Source organism: Tupaia chinensis, unplaced genomic scaffold (assembly GCF_000334495.1).
Source record: "Tupaia chinensis unplaced genomic scaffold, TupChi_1.0 Scaffold145156_1, whole genome shotgun sequence".
In the NCBI taxonomy this organism is placed as follows: Eukaryota; Metazoa; Chordata; class Mammalia; order Scandentia; family Tupaiidae; genus Tupaia; species Tupaia belangeri.
Genome location: NW_006205016.1, coordinates 253,637 through 263,954, shown reverse-complemented (window position 1 = coordinate 263,954; position 10,318 = coordinate 253,637). Strand labels below are relative to the sequence as shown.

General features: G+C 35.6%; 2 pseudogenes; both read right to left on the bottom strand.

Moving 5' to 3' along the window:
• The window catches only part of LOC102483785 (translationally-controlled tumor protein pseudogene), a 214,533-nt pseudogene that overhangs the window by 118,197 nt on the left and 86,018 nt on the right, over positions 1-10,318 (bottom strand).
• The window catches only part of LOC102489096 (trifunctional enzyme subunit beta, mitochondrial pseudogene), an 8,174-nt pseudogene continuing 2,840 nt past the window's right edge, over positions 4,985-10,318 (bottom strand).

Below are 10,318 nucleotides of genomic sequence, written 5' to 3'. Positions count from 1 at the left end.
ATATATTCAAAGTGTTAAGAGAAAAGCAATTTCAGCCAAGAATACTGTACCCGGAAAGATTATCTTTCATTTGGGAAGAAAAGACAAGAACATTCTCAGATAAACAAAACCTGAAAGAATTTACCAGCACCAGGCCAGATCTGCAAGAAGTTCTCAAGGGAATGCTATATCAGAAAAATTAAATATAGACACACAGAAATAAGAGTTCAAAAATGAAGAAAATGGACAACTTGATCGTTGGAATAAGTCTGGAGTTGAATATTATATCACAGAGTATAATCGGGAAAATTGACCCACAACACTAGATAAAGTACATGAGACTGAATTGGTGAAGTATAATTTAATGACTTTTGACTAAAATATTGCTGATTTTCTTGTAGACTTTGTTTTCTGGTTGTAAGGATTTATGTCCTGTCTTGAGATATGGATAGATTCATGTATCTACCATTTGAACAGAATCCTAATCAGTTTCCTGGATCTAAGTTTTAAGCAAATATCCTTAGCATTTGTTTAAGTTAAAACTGATTTCCTTAATAGTACCAAGTGAACTTGCTATTTAAAGTAGTTAGATTATTTAAGAAATTGTGTGATCACTAAAGATCTACCTGCTACCTTATTGCCTCTAGTATTTAGAACTACGATATTGTGTGATCACTAAAGATCTACCCGCTACCTTATTGTCTCTAGTATTTAGAACTATGATTTTCCACACTGGAGTCCAGCAACATAACCACTACATCATCTGCTGACCCTGTGAAGAGAGTTCTTTTGGGTTTTTTTGGGGTGAGTTATTTGCTATATGGTTTATGCACTCGCCAGACAGAAAGAGACAGAGACAGACTGTGAGGAATCACCCCCCAGGGAGGATGATCATGCAGCAATCTCTTCTCCTCCATTCTCCTCTTGGGATCTTGGGCACACACGCACATGCACCCAGCATGAGTTTTAAGCCACCTGGTCTGGGACTCGAACCACAGTCGACTACATGGGAGTTCAGTGACATAGCCATTACACTAACTGCTGGTCCCTCCAGTACTATGTTAAGGCATGGAGGAAGTAGGCAGATTTCTCTTGTTCCCATTTTTAATGGACAACTGATGTTAACTATAGGCTGTCATATATGGCCTTTACTGTGTTGAGGAGTGTCCATTTTATGCAAGTTTTGCCGAGACTTAATCACAAAGAAGTTATATTTTATCGAATACTTTTTCTGCCCCAATTTATATGACCCTGTTTTCAATATTCACGATGCAATAAATTTACTGTTTTGCTTATGTTGAACCATTCTTGCATACCTAATACAAAACCTACAAGGTCATGGTGTATATTTTTAATGTGGTATTGGATATGATTTGTTAGTATCTTATTGAAAATATGTGCATCTGTATTCAACAGGAATATTGGTCTCTAGTTTTCTTGTTATTGCCTTGTCTCTTTTGGGGATCAGGGTAATGGAGCCTTCATAGAATGAATTTGGGAGGGTTCTTTCCTTTTGGATCTTTAGAAATAGTTTAAGGAGAAACATTGTTATTTTTTGTTTAAAAGGTTGATAGATTTTGGAAGTGAATCCATCAGGCCCTGAGGTTTTTTTCATTGAGATAATATTGATTATTGATTCAATCTTGTTGCTTGCTATTGGTCTATTCAGGCTTTCTATTTCTTCCTGGTTCAATTTTGGTAAGTTTTATGTGTCCACATATTTGCCCATATTATTTAGGTTTTCTTATTTGTTGGTGTATAATTTCTCAGTTTTCTCGTGATCTTTTGTATTTCTGCTATCTTTTGTTATATTATCCTTTTTTTGTTGCTGATTTGACTTATCTGGCTCCCTTCTCTGTTTTTGATTCATCTAGCTTATGGCATGTCAATTATTTATTTCTCAACCAGCTTTTAATTTCATGTATTTTCTCTATAGTTGTTTTATTCTCTATTTCATTTATTTCTCCTTGAATCTTTACTATTTCTTTTCTCTTTGTATTTTTTTTGGGGGGGTATTCTTTATCTCATTACATGAGATGTGTTCTTAAGTTACTCTTTTGACACCTTTCTCTTTTTTGTTTCTGTTTTAGGTGTGTGTGTGTGTGTGTATGTGTGTGTGTGTGTGTGTAGTATGAAATTCCTTCTTATAATTGCTTTTACTATGTACCATAGGTTGTGAAAATTCGTTGTTAGGTTCAATTAGTTTTTATGACTTGCTTTAATTTCTTCAGAGATTGTGAAAACATTTAAGAATAGATTGTTTAGTCTCCTTATGTTTGTGTATTTTGGAGGGTTCTCTGTAGTTGATTTGATGTTTTTTTTTTTCCATTGTGGTAAGAAAAGATGGTGGATTTAACTTCTGTCCATTTCAATTTGTAAAGGCTTATTTTCTGCCTTACCATGAAATCAATTTTCAAAAATGTTATATGTAGGGATGAGAAAAATGTGAATGTTTTTGTTGTTTGGTAAATATTCAATAAAAACTGTCAACTTCATTTGATTTATAGTATTATTTAGATCTTGTATCTGTTTATTCATCTAGATTATCCATCCAGAGGAGACAGAGGGAGTGTTGAGATCCTCAACAACTATTGTATTGCAGTCCATCTTTCCTTTTAGATCTAACACTTCTCTTTCACATATATGGGTGTCCAAGTGTTGGGTGAATAGATATATATGTATTCTATTTTCTTGGGGATCTAGCACTTTAAGTATTATTTACTTCTTTGTCTCTCCTTACACCTTATGTCTTGAAGTCTATTTTGACTGATACTCTTTATATGATTCCAGTCTTTTTTGATTTTCATATGCATGGACTACCTTTATCAAGCCCTTCACTTTCAGTCTATGTATGTCTTTTTCAGTGCAGTGTTTCTTATAAGCAGTTTATATAGTGATCTTGGTTTGATTATTTTTAATTAATACAGCCAGTCCGTATCTTTTAATTTGAGAATTTAGTCATTAACATTCAATGTTATTCTTGATATATCTGGATTTATCACCACCCTCTATTTTCTTCTCTAAAGTGTGCTTGCCTCTCTTTAGTTTTCCTGATACAGTACTCCCTTCCTGAAGTGCTGGTCTAATGTTGGTGAATTCTTTCCGTTATTGCTTATCTAAAACTCATTTTATTTGTTCTTCCCATTTGAAGGATAATCTTGATGGGTATACTATTCTTAGTTGTAATTTGTTTTTGTTTTAGAGTTTTGACTATGTCTTCACATTCTTCCCTTGCCTGCATTGTTTCATTTGAGAGGTCTGATGTTAACCTAATATGACAACCTTAGTAATTAACTTGACATTTCTCTCATGCCATTTTTAGATTATTGTCTTTGTCTTTGATTTTTACCAATCTAAGAGATTCCATGGAGAGAATCTTATGTTGATGTTTTTTTGGTGTCGTTAGTGCTTCCTTGATTTGTATGACTCTATTTTTCTCTAAATTTGTAATGATTAAAGATATTTCATGGGAGAGCTTTTACATGTCTTTACCAGGTTCTTCACCATCTGCAATAAACATTATACAGTTGATATCTAATTATCATTTTAAAAAATTTGACCACTTAATAATATTTAGCATTTCCCTTATGTTTTTTATTATTATTATTGGTGGTTTGAACAATGTTGAAGACATTGTCTTCAAGATCAGAAATTCTTTTGCATGGTCTAATCTGCTCTTGGTTCAAGGAAGATTTTAATTTCTTACACTGTATTCTTTATTTTTAGTTCTATTTGATTCTATTATAGGATGTTTATCTCTGTATGAAAATCCTTTTTCATTTCCATGAATAATTTTCTCATTTTTCTGGAATTACCTGTTTTCTCTTGCATTTTACTGAGCTTTTTCATAACGAATGTTTGGAATTCTTTTTCTGACATTCCTGTGGGTTCTTCTGTATCATCCTTAGTTGCTGAGGTGTTATGTGGTTGGCTTAAAGAGTTATTTCTTTTCTCATAATTCTGTCTCTGTGCTGGGTTTTGGTCATCTGATGGTGTATTCACTTCTTCCTGTTTATGGGAGTAGATTCTGCCGTGCTGGAGGTGTATAGATCCTAGATCCCCTAGAAGCCAGGTGTGTTTCTATTTGAAGGCTGTGTCTTCCAAATCAGATCAAATTAGATCAGATAAAGTGTATATAGGTGATTGGCTTTTCTATCAATCATTCAGTTCCTGATGATCCAAGGATGACCTGAGGAGACATGACTTAGTGAAGAAGCTCACTAAGGCTGGAAGTCCCCAGTCCCAAAGGCAAATCTGAAGGGTCAGTATGTATCAGACAGAGTCCACTAACATCAGAATTCAAGCATCAGTCGATGGGAGAAACCCAGGAAGCAGATGAAGCAGCTTAGTCAGAAGGCAAGTCTCAAAGGCAAACCTGAACAGTCAGAGAGTACCAGCAAGGAGATATCACTCAGACTGGAACCCAAGTATCCCCATTTGGATATATTTCTATGTCCATTTTGTTCTTCTTTATTTCCATTTAATCACTGCTCATCTTTACAGTGTACATGGTTATCTCTAGTGTAAAGTACAGTGTGTACTACACAAGTCAAAGAAATTACCATAAACACTGTAATCGGCACATTAACTTTTATTTTTGTGTCTATTAAATGTTTTTTTCTTCCATTATATCCTCCTTCCTAATCCCTATTATGTACAGTTGCCCTCCCTGCTATTTTATTTCCAAATCTTTCCGTTTCTGCTACACAGTGCAAACCTATGGTATATATTTGCTGGGAACATACAATGCCTTTCTTTCATAGTCTTGAGTGCTTCATTTATGATGAAATCTTTCACATACATGCATTTTGTATCAAATGTCAGGGTATCATGTTTTTTTATAAATAAGTAGTGTTCCATGAAGTACATGTGCCACATCTTTTCATTCTTTAAGAATTACTTTTACTCAATATTATTTTATTATTTTAAAAAATTGACTATATAGAGGAAGTGAGAAAGCAAGCTGTCAGGTCTGGTACTCAAACCATCATCAGCCATGTGGGAGTCTAGCACTTTAACCACACCACCTGACAGTCTATGGTACATTTATTTCAATCCACGCCTCTATTCTTAAACATTTGGGTTGAATCTATGTACTAGTAATTATAAATAATGCTGCAATAAACATGAAAGAGAAAGTGTTTCCAACTAAAGGTTTTCATATTATTGGGTCATACAGTAGTTCTATTTGTAGGTTATTCAAGAAACTCCAAATTGTTCTCCATGGTGGCTGTACAAATTCACATTACCAGTAAGAGTGTAAAAGTTCACACTGCACCATGCCTTGTGAGTTCTTTAAACCTTAGTCACTGCGACTTGAGTTAAGTGGTATCTCATTGATTTTAATTTGCTTTTTCCTTATGATAAGAAATGTTGAACATGTTTTCATGTGTTTTTTAGCAGTATGGCTTCCTTGGAATGTACTGTTTAGCTCATTAGCCCATTTTATAATTGGATTACTTTGGGGGCAGGTAAGTGGCTTTAATTCCTTGTATCTTCTGGTTATGAGTCTTTTATCAGAGGCATAGTTTCCAAATATATTCTCCCATTCTGAGAGTTTTCTCCTCTACATAATTTGGTTCTTTTGCTGTGCAGAAGCTTTTAAGCCTGATGTCCCATTTGTCTATTTTAGGATTACTTACAGTTCATTGAATTTTTGTTTATTGTCATGGGCATGCAAGCTCACTAGAGACAGCAAAGGAAAGTGACAAATGACCCCCTACTAGGTTGGCACACACAATCCCTTGGTATCTGGATCACACATGCACATTTACCTGCCATAATTTTAAAACCACCAAGCTACGGACTCAAACTATGGTCAGCCATAGGGGAGTCAAGCACTGCAAGCACCACACCACCTGCTGGCCACTGGGCAGGGGTTCTTATTTTATAAGTCTCCCTACTAGGATGTCTCCACAGGTTTCCCCTGTGTTTTTCACCAGAAGCTTTACAGTTTGAGGTTTTAAGTCTTTGATTCATTTTGAGTCAGATTTTGTTAATGGTGTGATAGGGATCCAGTGTCATTTTCCTGCAAGTGAATATCCAGTTTTTTCAACACCATTTGCTGAAAAGATTTTTTCTCACTGGATTCTCTTGTGCCCTTTGTCAAATTATCGGTTCACTGTATGCCTTCACGTTTATTTTGGGGTTCTCTCTTCTGTTCCATTTGTCTACCTCACTCTCTTTGGGCTTATATCATGCTGTTTTGATTATCATGGCTTTGTAATATATTTTCATGTAAGTAAGATGCTTTTTTTCTCTTTTGTCTTTCTCCTTCTCTTTCTTTTTACAATACCTCTCTATTTCACTGAGTTTGGCCAACATGGTTCACATGTACTCAAACATTTATTACACGTTTTTAGTGATAGCTTCCCATAATTGTTATTTTAGGTACATTGGTTTGTATTTCATAGAAAGCACTTTATCTTTAGAACACATACAAGAAGTATAATTTGTAAATGTTACAAAAGTGATTCCAAATCAGAGCTAACCTCTCCCAAACTGCAACAACTCACTTAGTCTTGATTAAAAACTAAAACTAAAATAGTCACTGCAACCTGTCTGAGATTCTGGTGACTTAGAAATCCCTCAAAGAGAAAGGAGTGATTACTGAAAAGCTCAAAACACTGGCAAGGATTAATTGCTGAGTATTTAACAGAATGCCACAGTAGTTGTTTTCCTAAAGGAGCTAGAACTATTGGTGTCGTTTGGTAATACATTGAAATGGCATTGCTTAGTGTGAATGTCTCCAAGAATCTTCAGGTCATTTATATGGATTATTTGGATACACTTTCACTATCAAGAAATGGCCCTGTTCTCTAGCTGTATAGGCTGCAACTAAGCCATACTGACCTCCTTCCTTTCACATGTGTGCAGCTGTCACATCCAACTGGCAACCAGTGGTTCTGAACATGTCTCAGGGACAGTGATCCACCTCAGTTATTGAACCTGTCCAGAGGAGGTGATCCAATCTTGTTTTTACTATTCATGTAGTTTTGTGGAAACCAATCAGAATCTGCAACTTTAAAATTAGCCAAAATATGATCTAAGAAAGTTTCATGAAATTCAAAATCATCAGTATCATTAATGTTTAATGCCTTTTCTGTAACTTTTGGCGTACCATACGTTGGTCCAAGTAAAAGTTGATCTTTTGGATCCTGAGGTACATTCACAAAATCACTCAAATAAGCCTTTGGCTTACAATCCATGGTCAGGGCTTTCTCCTCTGCCATAATCAGTCCTATGGATGCACCATCAGTTAGGAAAGAATTTGCAGCTGTCATTGTCATAGGACTTGATGAAGGCTGGTTTTAGTTTAGCCATCTATCCAAAAGGATGGACATCATTATCTTTGGCAATTGTATCTTTTCCTTGAACTTTGAAGGACACAGCATCAGAAAGGACCTGTTCATCTTGTGCCTTCTTGGCGAGACTGTGAAAGTGCAATGTGTACTCTTCCTGTTCCAACTGAGACAGCAAAGACAGAAGCAAGTGAGACTGCAGAGTGGTCCATGGTCTTCCTGGTGGCAAACTTGGCTCACCAGCAGGAGCTCAGGTGGTAGGAAGTTAAAATGTAAAGACAGTCACTGACCTAGAATCTTGCCTTATTGAAATAAGGAATCATTTTTCCTGGAATGACGAATAGGACTGTTGGAAATTAACTTGACACCATGAGCAAAGACCACATCATGCTGCCCAGAAGCAATCAAGCAAACACCTGTGGTCATAGCATGGCTGGAAAAGACGCAAGCCACAGTAAAGGTGTGGGAAGTTTTCTAAAAAGCCAGCTCTAAGAGGAGCCTCTCTTGTCACATTGCTGTTTTCACTTCCTCAGTAACTGCCAAAGATGATAAAATGAACAACTTCCTTTGAGATATTGGTCCAAAGCAATAAACCTATAAGTGCTATGGCCAAATCATGTGGCAACACATTTGCATATGAAGTACCTGACAGGAAAAATGAAATGTGAATTCCATACACGACTACAACATTCCTTATGTTAGGTACAGTTAATACCTTGTATTTAGTCTGGATGGGTGGGGCAACTCATAGCTGGGATGAACAGCCTCAAAGGTCTTAATTGAAATGCTGAGGGCACATTTTGATGTACTGGAAAGTTTTTAGTAAGTTTAAGTCAAGAAGGAAGTAATTCTGAAACCTTAGTTTGCTTCCACATGGCCTCCTGTTCCCAGAAAGGTTCAGACCAAAGTACTTCCTACTTTATTTTTTGGTTTTGCACAGTATTACATGGCAATATGGGGCTTTTTCTGATTCCAGATGAGCTTTATGAAATTCTTTTCTACTTCTGTGAGGAATGTCTATGGTAGTTAGACTGGAATTGTATTGAATTTGTAAATTAATTTGGGAAGGGTTGACGTTGATTAATTCTTCTAATCCAGCAACATGAGATGTTTTTCCACTTTTTCCTGGCATCATTTTCACTTTTTAAAAAAATTTTCATGGTTTTTCTTATAAAGGTCTTTCACTCTTTTGACTAGGTTTATTCCTAGGAATCTAAATTTTTGTGACTATTGTATATGGAACTGCTTTCTTCATTTCTGCCTCAGCCTGTTCATCGTTGGTGTACAAATATGCTATAGACTTTTGGATGATGATTTTGTACCCTGCCACTTTACTGTATTCATTTATCACTTCTAGGAGTTTTTATTTGTAGTTTTATTTGGATTTTCTATGCATATAAACATGTCATCTGCACATAAAGATAATTTAACTTCTTTTTGCCTTTTATTTTACTCTCATCTGACTGCATTGGATAGGACTTTCAGTACTGTGCTGAGAAGGAGCGGCAAGAGTGTACAACCTTGTCTTGTTCCAGTTTTTAGTGGAAAAAGACTTCTGCTTTTCCTCACTCAGTATGATGTTAGCTATAGGTTTGTCATAGATAGCTTTTAAAGTGTGTCCCTTGTATGCCAATTTTGCTGAGAGTCTTAATCATGAATGGATGTTGTATTTCATAGGATGCCTTTTCTGGATCAATTGATATGATTGTGTGATTTTTATCTTTCCTTCTGTTAACGTGATGTATTACATTTATGGTTTTGTGTATCTTGAACCATCCTTGCATCCCTGGAATAAAGCCTATTGACATAACTGATCTGTATAATCATGTGGTTTTAATCAATGATATCACCAATTGACATGATTGTGTGGTTTTTATCTTTCCTTCTGTTAATGTGATGTATTACATTTATGGTGTTGTGTATGTTGAACCATCCTTGTATCCATGGAATAAAGCCCACCTGGTCATGAGGTATATTTTTAATGTTTAATGGATACAATTTGCTAGTATCTTGTTACACAAATTTTCACCTCTATTCATCAGAGATATTGGTCTGTACTTTTTTTATGTTGTCTGTTTTTTGGGGTCAAGGTGATTAGGTTTCATGAAATAAATTGAGGAGGGTTCCTTCCATTTGGATCTTTAGAAATTGAGGGAAAACAGTGAGCTCTTCTTTTAATGTTTTGTACAATGCAGGAGTGAAGGCATGGGGATCTGGGCTTTTGTTTATTGAGATACTATTACTGATTCACTCTCATTGTTTGTTACTGGTCTATTCAGGTTATTTCTGATTGACTTATTCTTGGTAAATTATATATATCCAGAAATTTGCCCATCTGGTCTAGACTGTTTATTAGCATATAATCATATATTGTTCTCTCATCATTTTTTTTCTGTTATGTCTGTTGTGATAGTGCCTCTTTTATTACTAAATTATCTGGTTCTTTTCTCTGGTCTTCTTGATTAGTCTAGATAATGGTGTGTTAAGTTTATTTACTTAATGAACCAGCTTTGGGATTCCTGTATTTTCTGTATAGTTGTTTTCATTTCTGCTCAAATATTTGCTTTACTCCTGGTATTTTTTGTTTGTTGTTGTTGCTTTTCTAGCTTCCTGAAATGTGGTGTTGTCTATTTGACACCTTTTTTTTCCTTTATTGGCACCAATTTTACTCTGTCCCACAGGTTATAAAAACACTCTTGACTATTATCAGTGGTTTCAATGAATCTTTTTATTTGCCTTAGTTTCTCCAAAGGCTGTAAAGTCATTTAGGAGTAGGTTTAGTTTCCAAGTGTTTCTGTATTTTCAAGAGATCTTTCTGTAGCTCATTTTATGTTTGACTACATTGTGGTCAGAAAAGATGCTGGGAAGCAGGAGGCGAGGATTGTGCACGCTGATTTCTCGTTCTCAACGTGAAGACAGCTGTACTCCCAAGATTGTCAATGTACCTAAAACTCAAAGGACTTCTGTAAGAAATGTGGCAAGCATCAGCCTCACAAAGTGACCCAGTATATGAAGGGCAAGGATTCCCTGTATGTCCA